At 39.9% G+C, this 27,878-nt stretch overlaps 1 protein-coding gene and 1 long non-coding RNA gene across 2 annotated transcripts in view; both read right to left on the reverse strand.

Annotated features, from left to right (window-relative positions):
• Nucleotides 1-27,878, reverse strand: part of EFHC2 (EF-hand domain containing 2) — a 208,047-nt gene that overhangs the window by 41,733 nt on the left and 138,436 nt on the right.
• On the reverse strand, nt 14,421-27,868 carry LOC309652635. The gene is made up of 2 exons (XR_014258826.1): nt 15,113-27,868; nt 14,421-14,688 (listed from the first exon to the last, which is right to left on the reverse strand). It is a non-coding gene; the product is annotated as an uncharacterized lncRNA (long non-coding RNA).

The raw sequence follows: 27,878 nt of genomic DNA on the forward strand, positions 1-27,878 counted from the left end.
TTTTAATATTTTTTCTTGTATTTAATTTTTGATAGTTTGGTTAATATGTGTCTTGGCATGTTTCTCCTTGTATTTATCCTGTATGGGACTCTGTGTTTCCTGGACTTGATTGACTATTTCCATTCCCATATTAGGGAAGTTTTCAACTGTAATCTCTTCAAATATTTTCTCAGTCCCTGTCTTTTTCTCTCCTTCTTCTGGGCCACCTATAATTTGAATGTTGGTGTGTTTAATGTTGTCCCAGAGGTCTCTGAGATGGTCCTCAATTCTTTTCATTCTTTTTTGTTTATTCTGCTGTGCAGTAGTTATTTCCACTATTTTATCTTCCAGGTCACTTATCCGTTCTTCTGTCTCAGTTATTCTGCTATTGATTCCTTCTAGAGAATTTTAAATTTCATTTATTTTGTTGTTCATCATTGTTTGCTCTTTAGTTGTTCTAGGTCCTTGTTAAATGTTTCTTGTATTTTCTCTATTCTATTTCCATGATTTCGCATCATCTTTACTATCATTGCTCTGAATTCTTTTTCAGGTAGACTGCCTAGTTCTTCTTCAGGTGTTTGGTCTGGTGGGTTTTTACCTTGCTCCTTCATCTGCTGTGTATTTCTCTGTCTTCTCCTTTTGCTTAACTTACTGTGTTTGGGATCTCCTTTTCGCAGGCTGCAGGTTCGTAGTTCCCATTGTTTTTGGTGTCTGCCCCCAGTGGGTAAGGTTGGTTCAGTGGGTTGTGTAGGCTTCCTGGTGGAGGGGACTGGTGCCTGAGTTCTGGTGGATGAGGCTGGATCTTGTCTTTCTGGTGGGCAGGACTGCGTCCGGTGATGTGTTTTGGGGTGTCTGTCAACTTATTATGATTTTATGCAGCCTCTCTGCTAATGGGCAGGGTTGTGTCCCTGTCTTGCTAGTTGTTTGGCATAGGGTGTCCAGCACTGTAGCTTGCTGGACGTTGAGTGGAGCTGGGTCGTAGCGTTCAGATGGAGATCTCTGAGAGAGCTTTCGCCGTTTGATATTATGTAGGGCCAGGAGGTCTTTGGTGGACCAGTGTCCTGAGCTCGGCTCTTACCCCCTCAGAGGCTCAGGCCTGACGCCCGGCTGGAGCACCAAGACTCTGTCAGCCACCAGCTCAGAAGAAAAGGGAGGGAAAAAAAGAAAGAAAGAAAGGAAGAAAGAAAGAAAGAAAGAAAGAAAGAAAGAAAGAAAGAAAGAAAGAAAGAAGTAAACTAAACTAAAATAAAGTTATTAAAATAAACAATTAAAAAATATTATTAAAAATGAAAAATTATAAAAGTAATAAAAAAAAGAAAGAGAGAGCAACCAAACCAAAAAACAAGTCCACCAATGATAACAAGAGCTAAAAACTATACTTAAAAAAAAACAGCGGGGGGTGGGGGTCACGGTGTGATGAATTGGGCGATTGGGATTGACATGTATACACTGATGGGTATAAAATGGATGACTAATAAGAACCTGCTGTATAAAAAATAAATTAAAAAAATAATACATTATGGAAATAGATAAGTATAAGCAAAATAGCTTTAATCTTGGGATTATATTATAACCTGTCATCACACAGCATTTTGTTAAGGCACAAGACTTCCAAGAAGTGTTATCAGAGATAAATAGTACCAGAGACTTAACCTTGTTAAGCAGCATTTGTTTCTACATCAAATGACGGGACAGACTTATGTTATCTTCCTTGTCAAATGCTGTATTTACTTTTACAATGTTCCAGCTTCGTTACTGAAAGATCCTGTACCCATTTTCTTCTTGCTGAATGAATAACTATAAAATAATAATTTGTTTAAGTCTTAGAAGTGTTATAAATAATAAAGTAATTTCAATGATCTGTAAAAAAAAAACCAAAAAAAACAAAAAAAACCGACAGACAGAACCCTAGGACAAATGGTAAAAGCAAAGGTATACAGACAAAATCACACAAAGAAGCATACACATACATACTCACAAAAGGAGAAAAAGGAAAAAAAATATATATATATTAAAAAACAAAAGGAAGAGAACAACCAAATCAGCAATCAAATCTACCAATGATAATAAGCTCTAAATACTAAACTAAGATAAGCATAAAACCAGAAACAAATTAGATGCAGAAAGCAAACCCCAAGTCTACAGTTGGTCCCAAAGTCCACTGCCTCAATTTTGGGATGATTCGTTGTCTATTCAGGTATTCCACAGACGCAGGGTACATCAAGTTGATTGTGGAGATTTAATCCGCTGCTCCTGAGGCTGCATGGAGAGATTTCCCTTTCTCTTCTTTGTTCACACAGCTCCTGGGGTTCAGCTTTGGATTTGGCCCCGCCTCTGCTTGTAGATCGCCTGGGTTAAAGGAGCAGCTGATTTGGGGGCTCTGGCTCACTCAGGCCGGGGGGAAGGAGGAGTACAGAATGCGGGGCAAGCCTGCAGTGGCAGAGGCCGGCGTAACGTTGCAACAGCCTGAGGCGCTCTCGCAGGGAAGTTGTCCCTGGATCACGGGACCCTGGCAGTGGCGGGCTGCACAGGATCCCCGGAGGGGAGGTGTGGATAGTGACCTGTGTTTGCACACAGGCCTCTTGGTGGCTGCAGCAGCCTTAGTGTCTCATGCCCGTCTCTGGTGTCCGTGCTGATAGCCATGGCTCGCGCCCGTCTCTGGAGCTCGTTTAGGCGGCGCCGTGAAACCCCTCTCCTCGCACACCCCGAAACAACGGTCTCTTGCCTCTTAGGCAGGTCCAGACCTTTTCCCGGACTCCCTCCCGGCTAGCTGTGGCGCACTAGCGCCCTTCAGGCTGTGTTCACGCCGCCAACCCCAGTCCTCTCCCTGGGATCCGACCTCCGAAGCCCGAGCCTCAGCTCCCAGTCCCCGCCCGCCCTGGCGGGTGAGCAGACAAGCCTCTTGGGCTGGTGAGTGCTGGTCGGCACTGATCCGCTGTGCGGTAATCTCTCGGCTTTGCCCTCTGCACCCCTGTTGCTGCGCTCTCCTTTGTGGCTCCGAAGCTTCCCCCCCACCGCCACCCGCAGTCTCTGCCAGTGAAGGGACTTCCTAGTGTGTGAAAACTTTTCCTCCTTCACAGCGCCCTCCCAGTGGTGCAGGTCCCGTCCCTATTCTTTTTTTTTTTTAATTTTTATTTATTTATTTATGGCTGTGTTGGGTCTTCGTTTCTGTGCGAGGGCTTTCTCTAGTTGCGGCAAGTGGGGGCCACTCTTCATCGTGGTGCGCGGGCCTCTCATTATTGCGGCCTCTCTTGTTGCGGAGCACAGGCTCCAGACGTGCAGGCTCAGTAATTGTGGCTCACGGGCCTAGTTGCTCTGCGGCATGTGGGATCTTCCCAGACCAGGCCTCGAACCCGTGTCCCCTGCATTGGCAGGCAGATTCTCAACCACTGCGCCACCAGGGAAGCCCCCCCATCCCTATTCTTTTGTCTCTGTTTTTTCTTTTTTCTTTTGCCCTACCCAGGTACGTGGGGAGTTTCTTGCCTTTTGGGACGTCTGAGGTCTTCTGCCAGCATTCAGTAGGTGTTCTGTGGGAGTTGTTGTTCCACATGTAGATGTATTTCTGATGTATTTGTGGGGAGGAAGGTGATCTCCACGTCTTACTCCTCCGCCATCTTGAAGCTATCTCGCTTTCCATGTCTTTATGTGAGGATTCCAAACAAGCTGCCCCACACTTAAAACCGCCCTCAGTCGTGCAGGACACGAGGGGCCCCTGAGTGGCGGCCGGGGTTGCTGCTTCACCCACACGAGCCAGGTCCTGGCACCAGCAATGCCAGTCAGGCAGTGCAAGCCTCGCCCTGCTAACCCCTTTGCCCTGTGTTTGCCACGTGTCCCTTCTTTAGGACCCACCCCACCCTGTCAAACTTTAATGGGCTTCACCAAGAATGAGGAATGTTTTCAAAAGTAGCACATTCCATTTCTTTTTATTGTGGTGAAATACACAGAAGACAAAATCTATCATTAGTGGCATTTAGTGCATTCATAATGTCATGCAACCACCACCTCTATCTGTTCCAAAATATTTCCATCACCCCAAAGAAGCAATCACTCCAGTTTCTTCCTTCCCCCAGCCCTCTCCCCACCTGGCCACCACTAAGCTGCTTTCTATCTCTGCAGACTACCAATCTGGATATTTCATATAAATGGAGTTATGCAGTATGGTCTTTTGTGTCTGGCTTTTCTCACTTAGCATAATGTATTCATGGTCATACATGTTGCAGCAGGTATCAGTACTTCCTTCCTTTTTATGGCTGAATAATAGTCCATTGTACGAATGTACCACATTTTGCTTATCTATTCATGCATCAGTGGACATCTGGGGTTGTTTTCCCCTTTTGGTTACTGTGAATAGTGCTGCTATGAACATTCATGTACAAGTTTTTGTTTGAACACCTGTTTTCAATACTTTAGGTATTTATACCTAGGAGTAGAATCACTGGGTCATATAGTAATTTTATGTTTAACTTATTGAGGACCCACCGAACTGTTTTCTGCATACTCCATTTTTGCTAGCAGCAGTCACAAAAACAAAGGTCCAACTTCCATCAGACATAGCCCTTTCTCACTTAAACCTTCCGAGTGAACCTCCAATACGATCTGAGAGCAAAGTCTCATCTTGGTACTTCCTGCCCCATCATTTAAGGAAAATAAAAATGCACTTTAAAAAGCAGTCATAATTTTAGTGATCTGGTATTCTGTGACTACTATTGTTCATCTTAAAGACTCAAATGGCAATCACCTTTGCCTTTACTCAACATTGTACTATGCTCCTGGCACTAATATTTTATACAGATCATCACAGTAATATTTAATTAATCTTATAAGGGATGCTGCCATGATTTTCTCTCCATTTTTGTAATTTAAGCCATAAGACTAAAAAAAAAGCCAAACTGCTCTAAGGTATTGAGGTAACTACGCAGAATTCTGAAACATGAAATGCTAAACAGTTTTACAAGACATAATTCCATTAAAGTCACCCAGTCAAGTAATGGTGAATCAAAACTTCATTTTAAAGGTCTGAATCTTGGGGTATTTTCTTACATATCGAATTGTTAAAGTGTAAGCAATGTCTTTCAAACAAACTAAAAAAATTAGTTTCAATGTAAACAAGGGCTCAAGAGTCTAAGCCTTGGGCCCTAAGGCTTACAAGAAAATCTGGTTGAGCCTAAATTAAACCAAGCAGCAACTTTAATGACAGTTAGATAGCACCCTGTATCATCTCCTTCAATTTGATATTCAACAAATAAAATGTGTTTCACTTTGTCTAATCAGAAGCCAGGCACACCTGCTTAGGCCCACAAGTAACAGAAAACCTGAGGGAATGTAGGATGTGAGCAGGTTTTCCCATAACTTACGTCCTAGCCTGGCATAGTGCTGGACTAGTGTGTTGCCAGACTGCAGAGAGTAGTAGAGACAGCTGGTAGAATATGTGTCAGAGGAAGGAGAAATGGAAAGATAGATCAAATGGAGCCAGTACAAATGTCTTACCAGATTTTGCTACCAGCCTAACTATAGCTCAAAACCATTTACAGAGCTCTTCAATCTCACTGGAGAACAAAGCCGTTACATATGTCCATGTTGGCTGGGTACTGCCCACCTCCAGGGAGAACATTTATAGACTTATGGCATAAATTGTGTCCCCTGGAGTTGTGTGACACGGTGGCCTCGCCAGAGAAGCCAAGGGACTCCAGAGAAAAAAGAAAAAAAGAGGTCACCACAGACTATAAGAAAATCATCTACCCCAGCCTGGGTCACAACCTGTTTGCAACTGGGAGGCAGTGTGGTTTAGTGGGGAAAATGTGAGCTTCCAAATTACACAGACCTGGATTAAAATTGCAGCCCCACAAATTCTCTAATAAATGGGAACTTTGGTAAATTTTGAACTTTTCTGAGGCTCTGTTCCTTATCTGTGAAATTGGACAAGACCACCTGCTTCACAGAATTTTATGTTACCGCAGGAGCCAGGATGATCCTGTGAAAACGTAAGTCAGATCATATCATGCCTCTGTTCAAAAGCCTCTGAGGGCTTGCCATCTCTCCTGAAGTTGCACCCAAAAGCCTCATGACGGCCTACCAGGCCCGACATGATGTGCCCCCTCTTCTGCTCTCTCTCTCAGACCTCGTCCCCTCTCTTTCTCTCTGCACCCACCATACTGCACTCCTTGTTCTTCCTCAAACAAGGCAGGCACATTTCCAACTTCAGGGTCTTTGCACCTGCTCTTCCCTCTATCTGGAATGCTCTTCCCCAAGACAGTTAACACAGTTTGGTCCTTCACTTCCTGTAGGGCATCTTCATCTGTTTGGGTGTCATCTTCTCCATGAGGCCTTCTCTAACCATCCTTTTCAAAAGTGTGACCCCTCCCCCTATAAGCCTGGCATTCCCTAGCCCCTTCTCTGCTCTCTTTTCCTCAGTGGCATTCATCATACGCCAACCTAGTATATCATTTATTTTCTTATTCTGTATATCGTCTTTCTTCCCCTGCTAGAACGTAAGCTCCACAGAAGGCAGGGCTATTTGTCTATTTTGTTCCTTGCTGAATCCCCAACACATTCAATAGCCCCTGACACATAGTAAGCACTCTGTAATAGATAGTTTTCTGAATAAATGAAAAATGAGGGTTAAGTTTGCAAGGTATGAAAAGCATTTAGCTTTCTATAGTGCCTGGAACTGTATGAATGCTCAATAAACAATATCAATTTTTATTCTCATCGTCCCAAAATGAAGATAGTTTCATGTTGTATTAAACTAGATGAGTTACTTCCTTTAAGCAAGTTTATCTTGGAAAAATGTGAAGTGTCTTTGATGAGTGAAATCATGGAATTTATCACAGAATGTAAAAGGAAGATGGTACACTTGTTTTAAATAGTCAAATTCAGGATTTAAGTCTGAAGTGATAAAGTGATAAGCTCCAGGTGTGCCTTCCTTTATATAATGGATAGATTTGAGATGCTGCACAAATGCTTAATTCTTAGAATTCAAATTAGATGCCCCCTTTCACTCTCTATTACATATGAAGATACTCTATCTTCATTTTGGTCATTTTTAATTGGCAATGGCACCTAACACCTTAGCTTTAAGTTCCTCTAATATCTGTCAAGTTGTTAACAAGAAGCAAGCACACTGAACTCTGAAATAAGTTCTTCGGAAACTAAAGAATCTTTTAACAGTATAATAATTACTGCCAAATTTCTCTGCTTTGTAAATTGATTTTTTGATGTATTTTCTCAAAGAGAAGTACATCTGCATTGAAAATCACTGAGCTTGTTTTCTTATTCCAAATAAATGTAAGCAGCTTCTAGTTTTCTCTCTATTACTGCTCTAATCTTCATTTCACATCAAATACTATGGCTTTTCCTGTTTTGACATGTAGTGGAATGTACATGGTAATTTTGATTTATTTAGTTTGAAATCCAGTATGTCTTGGTGCACTCAACTTTGGGGTTGTTTTAGTGTAGCCAAACAAAATGAGATATTCTCATGCAGTTAACAGTAATTGCTGTATATTAGCAATATTCTTCATAGGGGTACAATTTTAGAAACCCTTTAAAACGCTCATCTATAATTCTTCTACAATTTGGTACAATATGCATTTAAGCAAGCTAAGACAACAGTGAGGTTTCTTTTGTTTTTTGTTTTTTAAATCATGTCAAGATTTTTGCATCCAGCAAGTGGACCCCGGATGATGGTGCTTAACTTGCATGTGGGCAGAAAAGAATGAATATGCATTTCATTTACAAGCAAAGTGATTTGTTTTCTACCACCTTCCTTTTCATTAACACCCATCCTGTGTTCAGGGATTATTTGTCTCCAAGCAAACCTCACTTGTTTGGCTTTTTGTTTTTAACTCTTTCTCACTGGTGGCCAGATGTGATGTTTTAGAGGCCATGCTAAGCCCTGTGACAACTGTGGTTTCTTATATGGAGGGTGACCTCATATAAGCCCACAGGTTATTTACTGGTCACACAATCGGCTGAACACAAGACCAGATCTGTGCCCTCCGGTACTTAAAATCAACTTCATAATTTAAGACTTACTCATGTCAAAACATATCAAACAAAATATAATCAGATTCTTAATTGTTTCTGAGCACACACTTTAAAATATAAAATTTATTGGCTTTACTCCATTGTAAAAGGAACACATTTCTAAATATAGAGAATTTGGATAATATATAAAAGCAGGAAAAAAACCCATACACACTCCCACCATCCAAATATAACCAAGTAATCATTCTGGTATACTTCCTCACAGTCTCTTTTCTATGCATGGGTATCTACTTGTCTTTTTTTTCTTAATAGTTGTGAACATATTCTATAGTCTGCTTTTTTCCTTTAACTAATACATTTCTTATCATCACACATTCCTCTGAAACCAAAATGCTAATCCATTCTTCTATTATTGGATATTTTGTGGGCTTTTCTCAAATTTTTATATAAATAATGTCATAATGTACATATTTACACATAAACATTTGTTTGTATTTAAAATTATTTCTGTTACTGTCCCAGAAGTACAATTAGGTGGGCAAAAGAAAAGGACATTTTAAAGGATCTTGACACATGGTGTTAAATTGCTTTTACCCTCCCACCAGGAACAAGAAAGAGGCCACAGAAATAGATACTATCATTTTTAAAAGCGTTTCCTAATTCATCAGGTAAAAATGATGTCTCATTTTAATCAACAGTGATTTGATTACTAATAAACTTGAACATCTCTTATTTGCTTGGAAATTATATTTCTTCTATAGTGTTCTGTCTGCACATGTCCCTTACCTATGTATTCATTTATTCATTCATTCATTCATTCATTCAACAAACACTAAATGAGCACTTAGTCCATGTCAGGCCACATTAACTGATGGAAAATAAGAGAATGGACTAGATTTGACTCCCAGCCCTCCATGCCTGTATCCTACAGTTAATCACAGACCAAGAGAAAGGCCAAATCAACAAAGTAGAAAAAGGGCTATAATAAAGATATGTCCCGCTCAGAAAAAGTAGCCCTCACCCAGTCTGGAATGTATACACATCAAGGGGGAAATCTAGGAATGCTCCACAGTCGAGGTGTCAATAGAGCAGACAGACCCTGCAGATGAAGGACAATTTGCTAGTCAGAAAAGTAGGGTGGGGAGGGGAAGGAGGTTGGGAGGAATGGGAGAAAACCATATTCTCAAAGATACAAGGAGAGCAAGAGGATGGTACATCTTAGGAGCTGTACAAAGTACTAATAACAGAAGCTACCATTTATCACGTGCTTAGTGTATGCCAGACAGCGATCTAACTGCTTCACATGTATGAACTCATTTAACCTCACGACAACTCTTTAAGTAGGAACTTGGACTATCCCCATTTTACAGATGAAGAACTAAGGCCCAGAGAGCTCTAGCAAATTGCCCAAGGGCACATGGCTAGTACGTGGTGGAGCCAAGATTTGAACCCAGTCAGGATTCTTAGGATGACTAGAACATAGGGAAATGAAGCAAGAGATAAGTTAGAGAGTTGGCAGGTGGGGCCCAATCATGAAAGGCACACAGGGGGCATCTGGGTTTTCTTCCACAGGTGAAGGGAATCTCTTGAAGGATGTCAAGCAAGCGAGCACTATGAACAGAGAGTTGGACGTCAGGGCACTCAGGAAGCAACGTGAGTGTAGGCACACCAGTAAGGGCTGCTGGGGCAGAGGAAACAGGGCAAGAGGGTGAGCTGAGAGGCGTCAACTGGGGTTGGATGTGCTTGGCTGAGGATGGGTCCCAGTCTCTTTCTTGTTCAGGGTCTGGGAAACAGGGCCATCATGGACGCTAGCTTTGGACAGCAGAGGGGGCGCCTTTTCTACTGAGGTGAGGAGGGAGGAATGCGAAGCTGTGGATGCAGGGGCATGGGGGAGGTTTGTATCTCAGGACCTCTATATTCTCTGTTAACCTGGAGATGAGGTTTTCTGCCACCCGTTGTGGAGAATGGGCAAAGGCATAACTATGCCTTGACCCATCCTTAACTGCTTCTTCATCCCTAACTGCCCACTGATCCATCAGCTATCCAGTCTGTCATCTATGCCTTCGATTTCTTGGTCCCTATTGATCCTTTCTCTTCAGCTTATAGACATGTTCATGTCTCTCCCAACTTAAAACAACAGCAAAACCTAGCCGCTGATCTTCTGGCCAGCTAAGTCATCCCGGTGGCATCCATCAGCCTGGCAGGACCAGTCTCCCACAGCAGCCTTGTGAAGCAAGGAGCCACAGCAGTGGTGTTGGACAGTGGTCTGACCCTCCTTGGACAAACTCACCCTCCTGGGGTTCTTGGACCACTAAGGGGGAAGGGGAAGGGAAGAGGCCTCAGGAGGAATATATTGATCATTCCTCAAGAGGAATTCCTGATAATATGGCCCATGGGAGCTCAAGGAGTTAAACAGGAAAGTAAAAGAGAGATGATCATATGCCAACCTCAAGAAGACAGAATGTGTCATAATGGCTGCAGGGGCCATCAGGGAGTTCACATTTATGGTCAAGACCTCTCCTAGGACTTTTTTTTCCCCCTGTCTTCTGGTTTTGTTTTCAGTTTTTTATGTACTGTTGCCATTACCTTCTATTGCTACTTGTCTTTTGCCGTCAAGACTACACTAGGTTTGCTCTTAGATTCTGCAATTTTTTTTTCTAAAAAGGAACACTATGTCTTATGCTTGTCTTTGTTTCCTAATAGTAGGTTTTAAAATAATAAAATATGTCATCAAATTCAAAGAATATAAAAAGTTATATAATGATCTCCTCACCACCTCAAGCTCCAGTCCCACTCCCCAGAACTCTTTTTTCACTCAGCTTTATTGGCAGATAAATGACAAAATTATATATATTTAAGTACAACGTGATGATTTGATATACATATACATTGTGAAATGATTATTAGATTCTGCAATTCTATTTGGAATTTTATCTTGGTTAAGTTGAAATTTCCCTAAAATATTTTAAACTTATAACTACCTAATTTTCAAAGGCAAGCATGAAATATGATTTTACTCTCAAGATCAAATATGAAGAATTCAGCCCTTAGTTTCCCAACTCTCTTTATTTGGCTATTTTATCTGTGGTACAAACCATGTCATCTTCCTTTTCAATTTTTCTAACAATATTCACTTCTTGAAATAATGTTTTATCCTGGAATTTAGCTGTATAACCGTGTGTGTGTGTGTGTGTGTGTGTGTGTGTGTGTGTGTGTGTGTGTGTGTGCATGTGTGTGTGTGAAACCTGTCTTAATGTTCAATGCTGGTCCAGTCTTTCAAGATAAGATGTCCTCCTTGAGTTCTTAATTTTGATTTTCTCTTCATGTTCTGGAGTAGTTTATGAAAGTAATAGGTTACTTTGAGTAATGTGTCAAAGAAACTATATCATAGTCCATTTTCTTCAAGATTTAAAAACATTTCTATTGTCTCCATGTACGAAAAACAACTTGTCCCCATTTTGCTTACTCTCAAAGCACTGAAGATTTGATCCATTTTCTCCTTGCGTTACCTGAAGCCACATCTTTGTGGTTTTTAGGTCACTGGTTCTGCTGGTGGTGGTGGTGTTTTCAAGCTTTATTTTGTGTGTATGTTTTGCTTTGATGCTCCTTATAAGATTCTTTCCTCATATATGACCTTTAAATTTTTACCAAGGTGTATCTGGTGATCCCTTTTCACATACTTTGCTTGGAACAGAGTGAAATCTCTCAATTTCCAGACGTATTTTTTTTTCACTTAGAAAAGGATTTTTCTTTAAAAATTATCATTGATTATTACCGTAGTTCCACTTGCTCAGTTCCCTCTCTACCTCCATTTCCGCTCTCTTCTTTCTCAACATTTTAATCTCTTCCTTGTTTTGCTCTGTTTGAGAGTGTTTCTAAAGATAGTTCTCTGGTTTACTACTGAGTTTTTTGCAGTGTCCAGTCTCCTATTAGTGCCTCCTGTTTAATTTTTAATTCAGAAAATATGTGTTTTTTACATTTTAATACAACTCTTTCCCTATTTTGGTCTGTTTGCTTCTCAAAATGGTCTGCTCTTGCTGAGACCATCATACATCTGGTTGTGACCATTAACTAGGTTCTAAAAACAAATAAACAAAAACCAATTTTTCATACAATCAATCACTTTTGGAATCTGCATGGAACCTCCTACACTGCACGGTTTAGTTTCTCTCTGTTTGTGCAACCTTACAAAGAGGTTTGTAGAGCAGTCTGGGCATTGGTATGGCGCTGCACTTAACTAAATTCCATAGGATCTGTCACAGATGGGGCGTATGTGTATCTGTTGGGGGGGGCGTTAAGGAAAGGAGGGATCCAATCATGGCCATCCTCAATAAATGTGCCCAAGTCAACATGAAAGACAGAGGGAGAGACAAGCTTTTGATTTGGAGACCAAGAAGCCAAATTTGGGGTGGGGTGTTGGTAGGGAAAAAAAGATTAAGTAGCAGAGAAAAGGCTGGGAGCCTTGTCCCAGTACCCCAACCACTGATAGAGGGACTAGAAAACAGCCTCTCCATGCTTGGTGTCCCCAGAATTGTGCAGTCCACAATCTGTACAACCCTTACAGTGGCCCTTCCCTAGGACCACTTAATGACATAGAAGCCCCAAGATAGACTATTTGGCTTACGCTCAATTGACAGATCGTCATTAAGGCAACTGGGTCTCCTATGCCAGGAAATAAATCAGAAAAGGAAGAAATATAAGTCCATTGATGAATACAATGATTTACTTCCTTATCAGAATCTGAAGTAGGAAAATTTCTTACATTTTACTGTCATGTCCTATTTTTTTATTTGTTTTGGTCTTCTATGAAGAATTCTGAGCTTGGGAGAGGGCAGCACTGAAATGAGAACTAAATCACTTATCTGAATCAGAAGTCATAGACACAACCTAGGCAATCGACCGGACTACACTCTGACAGTGGCTGGAACTATTAAACTTTACAGTGTCAGTGAGAAATCATTTTCAGTCCAGATAATATAATGAGAACTTGTTCCTGGCTCCTTGTTCTAAACACCCTGTGCTTAAATTATGTAATGAATCCTAGTGTGTAACCACAGAACACCAGACCTAAAAACAGCAGTTTTAAAAGTAATTCAGAAATCTATATGCTGATACCTCATCTATAAAGCATAAATGGCTCTAAATCAAAAATAAAGTAAATATGCTTATCTATGAAGAGTGTGGCATTTCTATAAAAAATAAAGGGAAAATGAGCAGGAATGAATTAAGATAAAAGGAAATAGGGAAGCTGGTTGTCAGTCACAAACCTAACTTCCCTGCCAGTTCAGAAGCCGTGTTCTCCACTCTGGGCAGGAGGGAGATTCTCTAGCAAGTGCTGGAGCACAGTCCCTCCTAAGCCACACAATGGTCACTCCCAGGGTCAAGTTTGCCCAGAGCTGACTTGCAGCAACAGTGACTAGTCACGGTCACAGTGACTTCAGGCCTAAGCCTCCTGCAGGCCTAATTAACCCACATGGTGGCCGCAGGTACAACCAGAACAGGGAAGGGCCTCATACCCAGAGAAAACTCAAATTCAAAAAGATACACCCACCCCAATGTTCATAGCAGCACTATTTACGATAGCCAAGACATGGAAGCAACCTAAATGTCCACGGACAGATGACTGGATAAAGAAGATGTGGTACATATATAGAGTATTACTCAGCCATAAAAAAGAATGAAATAATGTCATTTGCAGCAACATGGATGGACCTGGACATTATCAGACCAAGTGAAGTTAAGTCAGACAGAGAAAGACAAATACCATATGATATCGCTTATATGTGGAATCTAAAAACAGAAAACAAATGAACTTATGTACAAAATAGAAATAGACCCACAAACATAGAAAACAAGCGTATGGTTACCAAAGGGGAAGGAGGGGAGGGATAAATTAGGAGTTTGGGATTAACATATACACACTTCTATACATAAAAAAGATAATCAACAAGGACCTAATGTAATACTCCAATATAAAATAAAAATTAAAGAAAAATAAATTTCACACTGTCAGGAACATCCTCCCTGATCATGACACCAAAAAGAGCCTAACCCTCCCCTCACTCCTGCACTCTATCCCCTGCCCTTTCTCCTCACAACACTCAGCTTTAGCTGACCTATTATACATTTTTGTCTATTATCTGTCTGCCTCCACTAGAATGTAAGCCCCACGAGGGCAGCCATTCCTGTCAGTTTAAGTCACAGCTTGTACCCTCAGTGCCTAGAACAGGTCCTGGCGCACAGTAGGTGCTCCACAATGTCTGTCCAAAGCGTGACTGTATAAAACACTTGAAGTGGTGCCTCTGACACGGCAGACGTTCATAAACGGTTGCTGAATGAATCCATCAATGAATCAATGCATGAAGGCATGAATGAGGAGGTGAACCCCATCCCATCTTGGGTCCTAGAGCTGCCCTCTCCCCCATCCCACCCCCAGAAGACCTGGGAGCCAGCCATCGGCACAACCACAGGAACTTGATTTACAAACACAAGGCTGGGGCCGGGTGGGAAGGTGGACAGGGGCAAGGCTGGAAGTCTCCTACTTCTGCTCCCGCCTCCAGACGATGACCATGCCGCTAGCGTCGCTGGAAGCCAGCAGGCTCTCATCGCAGTTGAAGCTGACATCCAGCACGGGCGCGCTGTGGCCCTGCAGCTTGTTGACGGCGGCCTTGGCTGCCCGCTCAACGTCAAAGAAATGCACGCACATGTCCTCGCTACCCGTCACTGCCCAGATGAGAGAAGACCATCAGGAGGTGCTGCAGGAGGCAGCGGGGTGCCCTGCGTGTGAAGTCTCTGAGGCGTCTGAGGTGTTGAGGGATTTGTGTCCAAGGTGTGAGGTCGCGGGGCTGGGGGCTCTGGGGTGGACCAACCCTAGATGCAAGGCCACCTAGCTGTTTTGGCTCTGCGTCCAGAGTGTGAGGTCTCTGAGCTCTTTGTTGGCGGCGGGGAGGGGTCTGTGTCTTAGGCTGTGAGGTTTCTGGGCTGTTTCGGGGTCTGTGTTCAAAGTGTGAGGTTGCTGGGGTGGGAGAGTTCTCGAGGCCCAGGAAGTCAGGGCATTAGGATGTCGTGATAGCTGAGCCAGGTCAGCACCAGCCCTGGTCCCTGCCCCTCCCTGGCCATCCAGACACCCTGACCCCCTGGGACTCACCCACACAGGCCCCCTGGCGGAAGGACATGAGGGGGCAGAAAATGCTGCACACGGGGTGCGAGCTCTGCTCAATGGGGAAGCTTCTCTTCAGCTGCAGGGTCCCCTCGTTGTCCACCACCCTGAGAGGAGGAAGAGAGCGGGTCAGGAGGCAGCCTCAGCCCCAGAGGGGGACGAACGGTGGGCCAGTCTTGGGCTCTGTGTTAGGATTCCTTCTGCTAAGCAATGGGCTTACTGTTGCTTTATGCTCGTGGTCTCTTATTTGGTGCTGACCTCTAGGAAGGTCAGAGCCAGCCTATGGCTGACCTCTAGTAAATGCCCATGACTTCAGAGTCTGTAAATACACTCTGTGTGTCAACTCCACCCTGGATCCACAGTTTGTTCCTATATTTATTTTTTTTCTCTCACTTTTATTATTTGTATATCCATCTTGTGTTATAGAATTGTTTGCATCTTAGTCACTCAATTTAATCCCATTTCTGAAACAAGGCAAAATAGAAATAAGTATAAAACCACATATAATAGAAGAAAAACTGAGGGGGTATATGCCCAGGAAGTTTTTTTAATCCCACCCCAACTGTGCTCCTTCCAGAAGAGAGCCATCCAGAAAGGGTAAAGTCAAGAAAGAAAATTTCAATGAGAGCAAAGATCTCAAGGTTTGTACAGACAGCTGCTGGACCATCCAGAAGCACACACATGCCTTCTAGAACCAGAAAGTGTAAGTTCCACGTGGCCAGTGGTGAGGGGACGTGAATGGAATGAATGTAACTGAGCATTTACGGGCTTGGTGTTTAACATATATTAACTCATTTTATCCCCTCAGTCATCTCCTGAATTATTCTCATTTCACAGATGAAGACCATAAGGCATTAGAGAGGCACAATGAGGAGTCAAACTTACCTAGTTTTATTCTAAATCTTAGAACTCATGATGAAACTGCTAGACTGCCTGGTGCAAATCCCAGCTCTGCAACTTAGTATGTGATCTTGGGTAGCTTCCTTAAGCTCTCTGTGCCTCAGTTTCCTCATCTACAAAATGGGTATAAGAATAGTATGTACTTTTTAGGATTGCTGTGAGGATTAAGTGAGTTAATATATAGAAAGCATTTAGTACAGCACCCATCATGGGGTAAGTAGCATGTAAGTATTAGCTCTTTTATTTTTATTGAAGTGTAGCTGATTTACAATATTATATTAGTTTCAGTTGCACAACAGAGTGATTAAATGTTATTATAGATTATCCTTCATTTAAAGTTATTACAAAATAATGGGTATATTTTCCTGTGCAGGACAATATATCCTTGTTGCTTATTTATTTTATACATACTAGTTTGTGTCTTTTAATCCCATACCCTTATCTCCTCCCGCCTCCCTCTCCCCACTGGTAACCACTAGTTTCTTCTCTGTATCTGAGAGTCTGTTTCTGCTTTTTTACATACATTCCGTTGTTTTATTTTTTATATTCCACACATAAGTGACAGCATAGAGTATTTGTTTTTCTCTATCTGACTTATTTCACTAAGTGTAATACCCTCTAGGTCCACCCACATTGTCACAAATGGCAGAATTTCATTCTTTTTATAGCTGAGTAATATTCCATTGTATATCTATACCACATCTTCTTTAACCATTTATTTATTAGTTCTAATAGTTTTTGGGTGGAGACTTTAGGATTTTCTATATGTAGTATCATGTCATATGCAAATAGTGACAGTTTTACTTTTTACCTTCCAATTTTGATGCCTTTTATTTCTCTTCCTTGTCTGATTACTGTGGCTAGTACTTCCAATACTATTTTAAATAGAAGTGGCAAGAGTGTGCATCCTTGTCTTGTTCCTGACTTTAGAGGAAAAGCTTTCAGTTTTTCACCATTGAGTATGGTGTTAGCTGTGGGCTTGTCATAAATGGCTTTTATTATGTTGAGACATGTTCTCTCTAAACCAGCTTTGATGAGAGTTTTTATCATGAATGGATGTTGAATTTTGTCAAGTGCTTTTTCTGCATCTATTGAGATTATCATGTAATTTTTAATCCTTCCTTTTAGTAATGTGGTGTATCACACTGATTGATTTGCAAATAATTGAACCATTTTTGCATCCCTGGAATAAATCTCACTTGATCATGGTGTATGATCCTTTTTATATACTGTTGAATTCCATTTGCTAATATTTTGTTGAGGAATTTTGCATCTATATTCATCAGAGATGTTGGCGTGTGATGTTTTTTTGTAGTGTCTTTGTCTGGTTTTGGTATCCGGGTAATGGTGGCCTCATACAATGAATTTAGGAGTGTTCTATCCTCTTCAATTTTTTGTAATAGTTTAAGAAGAACAGGTATTAGCTCTTGTTTATGTGTTCGGTAGAATTCCCCTGTGAAGCTGTCTAGTCCCGGACTTTTATTTGCTGGGAGTTTTTATTATTAAAAATTCAATTTCACTACTAGTGTTCGGTCTGTTCAGATAGTCTATTTGTTCCTGATTCAGTCTTGGAAGGTTGTATGTTTCTAGAAATTTGTCCATTTCTTCTAGGTTGTCCAATTTGTTGGCATATAACTGTTCATAGTATTCTTTTATGATTTTTTGTATCTCTGTGGTATTGGTTGTTATTTCCCCTCTTTCATTTCTTATCTTTTTATTTGGATCCTCTCTCTTTTCTTGAGGATTCTGGTTAAAGGTTTATTAATTTTGTTTTTCTTTTCAAAGAACTGGCTCCTGGTTTCATTTTTTCTTTTCTTTTTTGGTCTCTTACTTATTTCCTCTCTGATCTGCTGACTTTGGGCTTTGTTTAGTCTCCTTTTTCTAATTCCTTTAGATGGAAGGCTAAGTTGTTTATATGAGATTTTTCTTGTTTCTTGAGGTAGGCCTGTATTGCTATAAACTTCCCTCTTAGAACTGCTTTTACTGCGTCCCATAGATTTTGGAAAGTTATGTTTCCATTTTCATTTGTTGCAAGGTATTTCCTGATTTCTTCTTTGATTTCTTCATGGACCCATTGGTTTTTACTTAAAAAAACCACCAATGTTGTTTAGTCTCCACATGTTTGTGCTTTTCCCATTTTTCTTCCTGTAAGTGATTTCTAGTTTCATACTGTTGTAGTTAGAAAAAATGCTTGATATAATTTTTATCTTCTTAAATTTGTTGAGACTTGTTTTGTGGCCTAGCATGTGATCTATCCTGGAGAACGTTCCATGTGCAATTGAGAAGAATGTGTAGTCTGTTATTTTTGGATGGAATGTCCTGGAGATATCTATTAAGTCCAACTGGTCTATTTTGTCATCTAAGATCACTGTTGTCTTGGTGATTTTCTGTCTGGATGATCTGTCTATTGATGTAAGTGGGATGTTAAAGTCCCCTACTATTATTGTATTGTTCTCAATTTCTCTGATTAGGTCTGTTAGTATTTGTTTTATATATTTAGGTGCTCCTATATTGGATTCATACATGTTAACAAGTAAAATATCCTCTTCTTATATTGATCCCTTTATCATTATATAATGCCCTTCTTTGCCTTTTGTTATAGACTTTGTTTTAAAGTCCATTTTGTCTGATACAAATATTGCTTTCTTGTCGTTTCCATTTGCATGAAATATCTTTTTCCATCCCCTAACTTTCAGTCTGTGTGTGTCTTTAGTTCTGAAGTGAGTCTCTTGTAAGCAGCATATAGATGGGTCTTGTTTTTTAATCCAATCAGCCACCCAATGTCTTTTGATTAGAGTATTTAGTCCATTGACACTTAAATAAATTATTGATATGTATGTACTTATTGCCATTTTACTACTTGTTTTCTGGTTGCTTTTGTAGCTCTTCCCTGCTCTTTTCTTCTTCATTTACTTTCTCCCTTTGTGGTCTGATGATTTTCTTTAGTGCTATGCTTATGTTCCTTTCTTTCTTGTTTTTGTGTATTTGTTGTAGGTTTTTGGTCTGTGGTTACCATGGGGTTCATATAAGTTAATGTGTAACTATATCTATTTGTGTGTGTGTGTATATATATATATACACACATACACACACACACACACCCCACATCTTCTTTATCCATTCATCTCTTGATGGACACTTAGGTGGCTTCCAGACTTTGGCAATTGTAAATAATGATGCTATGAATACTGGGATGCATGTAACTTTTCAAATGAGAGTTTTGGGGGTTTTTTTGGATATATATACAGGAGTGGAATTGCTGGGTCATATGGTAGCCCTATTTTTAGTTTTTTGAGGAACCTCCATACTGTTTTCCACAGTGGCTGCACCAATTTACATTTCCACCAATGATGTCGAGGGTTCCCTTTTCTCCACATCCTCACCAACATTTGTCATTTGTGTTCCTTTCGACTATATGTTCTATTTCCTTGTTAAAGTATATATACACTATCAAATGTAAAATAGATAGCTAGTGGGAAGCAGCCGCATAGCACAGGGAGATCAGCTCAGTGCTTTGTGACCACCTAGAGGGGTGGGATAGGGAGGGTGGGAGGGAGGGAGATGCAAGAGGGAAGAGATATGGGAACATATGTATATGTATAGCTGATTCACTTTGTTATACAGGAGAAACTAACACACCATTGTAAAGCAATTATACTCCAATAAAGATGTTAAAAAAATTCTCACTGTGTTCATCTATTTTTTTCCCTAATTCATTTAGCATTCTTATTACTAATGCTTTGAATTCTTTATCTGGTAAATTGTTTATTTCTGTTTCAAAAGTTGTTTTTTTCAGAGTCTTCTCTTGTGCTTCCAATTGAGACAAATTCCTCTGTCTTCTCATTTTGCTTCTCTCTCTGTCTCTATGAAATTAGGTGAAACAGTTACCTATGGTGGTCTTGAAGAGGTATCCTTATGTGGGAGCAACCCTGTACAGTCTGTATGTGCCCAGTGGCTTTGGTGAGAGAGCTGGATTTGATGTGAACACAAGTCATGTTTTTCCTCAGGGTGTGCTGGCAGGTATCACCTAGGTAGACAATGGGGCTGGAGATGGAGGGGCTAGGGCAGAGCAAGGTGTGAGGGGGACTTCCCCTCTGCTCAGTGGCCATCACCACCCTATGAGGGGTAGAGTCAGGTCCCAAGTTGCTGAAGCAGAAGCCCTGAGCGTTGGGGCTGAGCAGGCTCAGTTCCATTTAAGTGTGTGCTGTTCCCCCTCCCAGCACCAGCACCTTCATCCAAGAGGGGAGCAGTGCTGGAGCAAAAAGGACTGGTGTAGGTACTCGGTGAGAGTCACGGCATGGGCTGTGGTGGTCTGGCCACTGCCAGAGATCCGGACCGCCTCTGATGCACCACCTGCATGATCACCAGAAGTGGCTACCCTCTCCTTGCTCAGACTCTGCTTAGGCTTTGAGCCACCTCAGTGTCTATTAGCCAGGCTTCTTCCTCAGTCATAACAGCCCTCACTCCAGGGTGCAGCTACAACACAAGGCAAACAGTGCTGGGGTGTTCACTCGGCTCAGGCTGGGGCGTGTGGCGTGTGGCGTGTGCCAGGGCAGTCACAGGAAAGCAATCAGCCACCTGTGCAGTTTCAATCACCCATTCCACCCTGCTTCAGGAGCAAGCAAGCATTAGTGTGCTCCTCATGAGTGGAGTCCAGGCTTCCCACGGCCTTCATGTTAGTCCCACTGGCTCTCTAACTAGCCAAGGGGGCTCATCTTCTCTTTGCCAGGCCCCAGGACTGAGGCACTCAATGTGTGGTTCGAAATGCTCACTTCCCAAGGAGGGTCTCCACCTGTGTAATCTCCCTTTTCCTCTGAGTCCCCTCCCAGGGGCATAGGTCCCGACCTGATTGCTTCTTTTCCCTGCCTACCCAATTCCGTGTAGATCTTTCTTATAGCCTTGGTTGTACAGGAGTCTTGCTGCTAGTTTTCAGTTTTCAGTGAGAATTGTTCCACACGTAGATGTATTTTTGATGTGTTTGTGCAGGGAGGTGAGTTCCACATCCTCCTACTCCACCATCTTGATTCAAGTCTCCAAACTCAAGTATTAGCTATTATTATAATTATTAATAGGTAGTAGAATGAACTTTCCTTCAAGAAAGGCCAAAATCAGTTAAGAATCCCCTTTCTATAGGATCCTAACTATTATGTGAGTGAAAGTTGAATCCAAACAAAGGTCATTGCCTTTGTTCATGCCTGTATTCATTTACTTATTCTTCAACTAACATGCATGAGGGAATAAAAAGATGTGCTGAGTGGCACCAGCCATAAATGCAAGGAGATCAAAGAGACAGAGATCACTGTGAGCTGGGGTGTTCAGGAACATCTTAAGAGAAAAAATGTAAACTGGAATATCTTTAAGGGTAGGAGAAAGCTGGACAGCAAAGGAGAGATCCCTTCCAAAATGGCGTGGAAAGAGAATGACATGAATTGGGTGGCCCAGAAACATCAGTGCCAGGTCCTATGGTGATTGGTCGAGGTTCAAAGATGAGGCTGGCATTTTCCAAGGGCAGCTCGTTCATCTCTGAACCCACCATGGGACCTGATACAGGAGTAGGTGCCTAATATATGTTTATTGAATGAATGCTAAATGTACATGGCTAAACACCACACTGAGAGGCACACCCTCCATACCCAGTACTTTGGGTTGCAAAATTTACTTGAATGAAAAACAGCCAGGTAGGGCTTGCCCTATGGTGGCTTAAGTGTCATTCCCCTCCTGCTCTGTAATATTCTCTCATTTTACATCATAATTGTTACATCATAATTCTCCCTCTTAGGAACTAAAAATTAGCATTCAGTTACTGTTTTCATTTTTTAAAACAAAACTGGGACTCTAATTAAAGGAGAAAGCCTGGGTGGCACTAACCTGGTCATTTGTTAGCAACTAATGGCCACACAGCTGCCTTGCTTTTATTCTTCGAAAAGAGACCATTAGAACACTGTATTTTGGATGAAATAGTAGTTTCACTGTTAATGATTTACCCACTCCCACAAGAATATAATCATGGAAAAAGAAATAAAAGAAACACAGTATAAATATACATGTATATATAAAACCTCAGAAAAAGAGTTGGTCCTTTTTCCACTCTTTAGAAACATAAGAAATAGTCTATCTGTTTTGGCACAACATTATATGGTTTATTTATTCTAAAATGCCACGAATTTTTTCTAGCATCCCATAAAACTCAAGGCTATAAGAATGGATATGCTTCAAAAATAGAAAGAGAAAAGCCTGAGAGTTATTAAGATTTTAAATAGTGGAGCTGATTTTAACTAGGTCTACACAAGCAAAGCCAAATCCACTTCAGCATAGGTATTTATAATGATGTTACATTCCCCAATAATGTGTCTAGTTTGTATTTTCTCCAGTGTAAGTTGAGAGTCCGTATGGCATGGTAAAGAGATTATGTGTGGCAAAATGGTAGACGAGATAGCAATTGAAACTCAAACTGCTGGCTGAGCTTTTGAAAAAGGAGAGAAAATGTCACAGGCACCAAGGCAAACAGGTAGCTGGTACAGCCAGAGAGGAAGGTGTACAAGCTAACAGGGTGGCACCTGGGGGAGGTGGGAATCGAACACTATTAACAGGTAAGAGCTTGGATTTTAATGCTCACTCAGGCACAAGAAACAAGGCCTCTGGCCAAGGAGAGTAGCAGTTTGGAACTCCTACATACAAAACCTGTGTATAAAGTTAGAACTGTAAAAGGCTGCAACTGAAGTGAAAGAAGGATTAATAAACTCTAACCATTGTCTTAGAGAGATGACAATGGACCTTTTTTCTGAGTCTCTGTATAAAAAGGGAGGGAGAGAGGAAAAAAGGGAGGGAGAGAGGAAAAAAGGGAGGGAGGGAGGAAGATGGATAGATTACCTGCTAGATCTCAAAGCCAATATTCTGCCTAATAAGAATTTGTAGTACAAATTTATTTTACCCACTAACTATAGAAAGCTCCAAGGCAATAAATTAACATCAAAATTAAGATTAAATTAAGTTCAGTTTATAAGCCCGCCTGGAGAGGCAAAATCAATACTCTGAAAGTTCTACTGCTGGATGCTAAAATTAGTGGGTGAAAGCTCGAGGAAAAGCAGGATTTGCATAGTCTCAAAGTATCTCTCTCAAGGTATTTATTCACTACAAAAGGAACGATAGTAACTTTACAATGGAGAAATCTGACAAACACCATCTTAATAAAGTGATCAAGGTCAATATCACCAGTAATAAGACATCGACATCATGAGCTCCTTGATGTGATGCACTAAGAAGGATGCATCATTTCTGTAGAATTTTTATAGAAAATTGCCAAGATTATGCCAAAAATGCATAATCTTAGTCCAACCATGAGAAAACATCAAAAAAGAATCCAAATTGAGGGGTATTCTACAAAATAACTGATTCAAAAAACTTATTCAAAAATATTGGGGTCATAAAAGACAAGGATAGACTGAGGATCTGTTATAGATCACATAAGACTAAGAAGAAAGAAAAACTAATGCCGTGTAGGATCCTAAACAGGATCCTGGGAAAGAAAAAAAGCCATTGGTAAAATTCAAATAAGATGTTTAGTATATCGTCCCAATGTTAATTTCCTGGTTTTGATGATAGCACTATGGTAAGATGCTAACATTAGGAGAAACTGAGTGAGGGGTATATGAAAACTCTCCATACTATTTTGGAACTGTTTTGTAAGTCTACAGTTAGTTCAAAATAAAAGGGTTTAAAACAAAATGAAACAAAAACAACTCTGAAAGGCCAACCCAAGCAGCAAAGGAACACTGCAGTGGGGGAAGAAAGTCCAGTTTAAGGTGAACTTAGAAAACATAAAAGGAAATAATCCACTATGAGTGAGAGTCAGCGGATGTAACAGAAGGAGTAGTACCCCATGAATTTGGGACAACAGTACAAAAGTCAGTAATGGACTATGAAATATTATGTTTAAAATTACAAAACAGATTAAAAAATAGAGAAACCATAAGAAAAGAACACAGATGCCATGGAAAATAACAGAAACATTTAAAACACACATGAGTGCGTGTACACACACACACACATGCACACACAACTAAATAGCACTTAAGGAATTGGAAGGTAAAGTCACTTAACCAATGAACTGGATGACGGATTTAAGGAAAATTCCAAGAATGCAGCACAGAATAAAAAATCAATGAAAAGAATGAATGAGAGGTTAAAAGACATGAAAAGAGAGAGAAGTTTGACAAGTAGTTAAGAGGAAAACAGAAAACAGCTTGAGAGTTTGAGAAGAAAAACAGAGAGAACGGACAAGAGATTTGAAGAGATAATGGCTGAGAATAATTGTCAAATTGAAGAATTACAAATAGTTCCAAGATACACTGTAATGAAACTGCAGGACACCAAAAACAAAGAGAAAGGCAACCAGAGAGAAGAAAAAGGCATATGACTACAAAGGAACGATTATATTAATAAGAGACTTACCAACAACCACAATGGAGGGCAGAAGACAACAGAATAATATCTTCAAAAGGTCAAGGGAAAATAACTATAAATCTAGAATTATTTACCCAGTTAAACTTCAAAAGTAAGAGAAAAAATACATTTCAGAAAGTAAGTTTATTCATTCCCAGAGTTACAAAGCAAGTCTCAATAAATATCAAAGAATTGGTATCGTGCAAACCATATTCTCCAACTAAATGTAACAAAAAGAGAAAAAAGAACTATAAAGCTAACGTCATACACATCTGGAAATTTAAAAACAAACAAATAATTGGCCAATTTTAGGAACTATTTACACAGAAAGAACAATAAACACTAAACACACTAAAGCCAAAGTAGTATTTACAAGGCAAATTAAGCCTCAAGTGCATTTCTTAGAAAATAAAGACTGATAATCAGTGAAACAAATGTCCAAGTCAAGAAATCAGAAAATCAACACAGAGAAAATAGAAAGAAGGACATAATAAAAATAAGAGTAGGAATTAATAAAATAGAAGTTAAAGGTAAAAATTGGGGGGGATTAACAAATTGAAATCTGGTTCTTTTTAAAATTAATCAAATAACTCTAGTAAAATTGACTTTAAAAAAACAGAAAAAGCACAAATCAACAGTAATAGGGCTTAAAACGGTGATAAATTTTAAAAATTAGACGAAATGGAAAAGTTTCTAGAAAATATATATAATTTTCAAAACCAACTCAAGAAAGAAATAGAAATCTAGAATAGCATGTACTCTCCTTAGAGAAAGTGAACCATTAGTTAAAAAATCCACCCACAGAAAGAAAAGGAATGGCTATATGGTTTTACACACAACTTTTACAAAACCTTCAGAGAACTAATAATACCTACTTTTTACAGAGAGTGAATGTTCTGAAACTTATTTTATAAGACTATTATAAAACACTGATATCTAACCTGGACAAAGACAGTATGAGAAAGTAAAAGTATAGGCCTGTTTCCTATATGAACAAAGATGTGAAAATCCTAAATAGAATACCTGCATCTACCAAAAAACCTATGACCTTAATGGTGAAATATTAGAAATACCTCTTTTAAAATCAGGAAAAAGATAAGGATCCCTGCTATTACTACTTATCTTACATATTACATTGCAGCTGTTAGCCAAAATATTATAATAAGAAAAATAGAAAGAAATCATATAGGTTAAAAGGGAAGAGGCAGGTCTGTCATTATTTACAGTTTATATGATATGGTCCAAAATAATATCCAAAAGACACTACATATTCTGAGGACTCAAGAGGGAAAATGAGAACAGCATACAAAAAATAAAATACAAAAATCAGTAGCATTCATATACACCAGCAACAACCAACTGGAAAATGTAATTCTAAAATTAAAAGACAATATTTGCTATGACAACAAAACTGTACAGTATTATAAAACAAGATACACTATATTCAAAGATGGGAAATCTCTATTTCATAGTGACAGCAGTTCTGCCCCCTAGTTAATCTATAAATTCAACACAATTCCAGTCAAAATCCAACCTGGCTTTTTAAAGAACTAGAAAGTGGTCATAAAATTGATATGGAAAATTAAAAGCCTAAGAATAGTCAGAAGAAGAAAAATTAGAACCCTGCTCTATATCACAACTTATGATGCCATAGTAACAAATTAAAACAGGTGGTACTAGCCTATGGCTAGACAAGTAGACAAATTTAACAAAATAGAGAGCTTAGAAACAGATTCATATGGATATGGGACTATGAAATATGTCAGATGTGTCAATACAAACCACTGGGGAGAAAAGGACAGACTTAATGCATGGTGCTGGAACAACTGGAAATTCATATGGTATTCATAATTTCTTAAAGAGGATGCAAAATTCACTAACTATAAAGGAAAAAAGCCCATAAATTCATTTACAATTAAAAATTTAAACTTCCACATGACAAAAGACACAATACAGGAAGTGAATAGAGAAGCCAGACATAGAATACATCTGCAAAGCACATAACCAACAGAGGACTCGCATGCAAAATGTATCAAGAACAAAGACTTTAAAAAAGACTTAAATCTCAACAGAAAAATGAGCAATGTGCAAAGGATGAAAATATAAATTGATGCTTCCACTTTCTAAGAAAAATTTAACAATCCTTAGTGAAGTTAAAGATACAGCTTATAGCCTAGCAATTCTACTTCTAGGTTCCTATTCTAGAGAAACTAGCACATATCCACAGAGACATGCACAAGGATGTTCCCTTGCAGCTGTTTGTAATAGCAAAATAGCTGTTCATAAGTATAGGAGACTGAAGAATGGTGCCCAAAGATATCAGGTCCTAATCTCTGGAACCCGTGAATGTGACTTTATATGGAAAAAGGGTCTTTGCTGATGTGATTAATTTAAGATCTTGAAATAGATTACCTGAGATTATCCTGGATTATCCAGGTGGGCCCTAACTGCCATCACATGTATCCTTATAAGAGAGAGTGACAGAGATTTCTCTCATGCACGCACGCACGCACACACGAGGAGGAAGCAATGTGAAGGCAAAGGCAGAGGTTGGAGTAATACCACAAGCCGAGGACTGCCAGCAGCCACAGAAACTGAAGAAGAAGGGATCAGATTCTCCCAGAGGGAGCATCACCCTGCCAGCTCCTTTAGTTCAGCCCAGTGATACTGATTTGGGACTTCTGGCCTCTAGAACTGTGAGAGAATAAACTTCTGTTGTTTTAAGCCACCTAGTTTGCTTTTGTTACAGTAGCCACAGAAAACTAACATAATAAGAAATTGGTAAACTGTAGTTTATTCATAAAGTGAAATACTATAAAACAATGAGAATAAATAAACCAGAGCTACATGTACTGACGTGGAAATAAGTGAAAATCATATGTTGATCGAAAATAGCAAGTCACAAAAGGATACAGTGTTTACCATTATGTACATTTTTAAATGCACAAATGATATTATAAATTGTTTATGGATACATATATATGTGGAAAAAATTAAGCATGGGTATTATACATACATCTTGATACTGGTAAGGGAAAGAGATGCTGAGGGAGCAGGCATTAGCTGTATATCCACTTCTTACTTAATTTTTAAAAAGAAAGATAAAAAGAAAATGTAGAAAAAATGTTAACTTTTATTAATTCTGGGTAGTGGGTATATAGTGTCTTTCAGCACATTTTGGTATAGTTAAAATTTTAGTAATTACACTTCCATTTAAGTTTTGAAAGAGAAAATATCAGATTTGGAATCAAACAGACTTAGGTCTGAATCCCAGCTCTGCCCCGTGACCTTGAGCTGATTAATGAGTCTGCCTTGCAGGGTTATTTGAAGGATGAGACGAGTTTTATATAATTGTCCAATACAACCTCAAAGACTAATAGCAAAGTGTTCCAGGTGGGAAAAGACTGACTGT

The sequence above is a fragment of the Balaenoptera physalus genome, assembly GCF_965194825.1.
Source record: "Balaenoptera physalus genome assembly, chromosome: X".
Classification (NCBI taxonomy): Eukaryota; Metazoa; Chordata; class Mammalia; order Artiodactyla; family Balaenopteridae; genus Balaenoptera; species Balaenoptera physalus.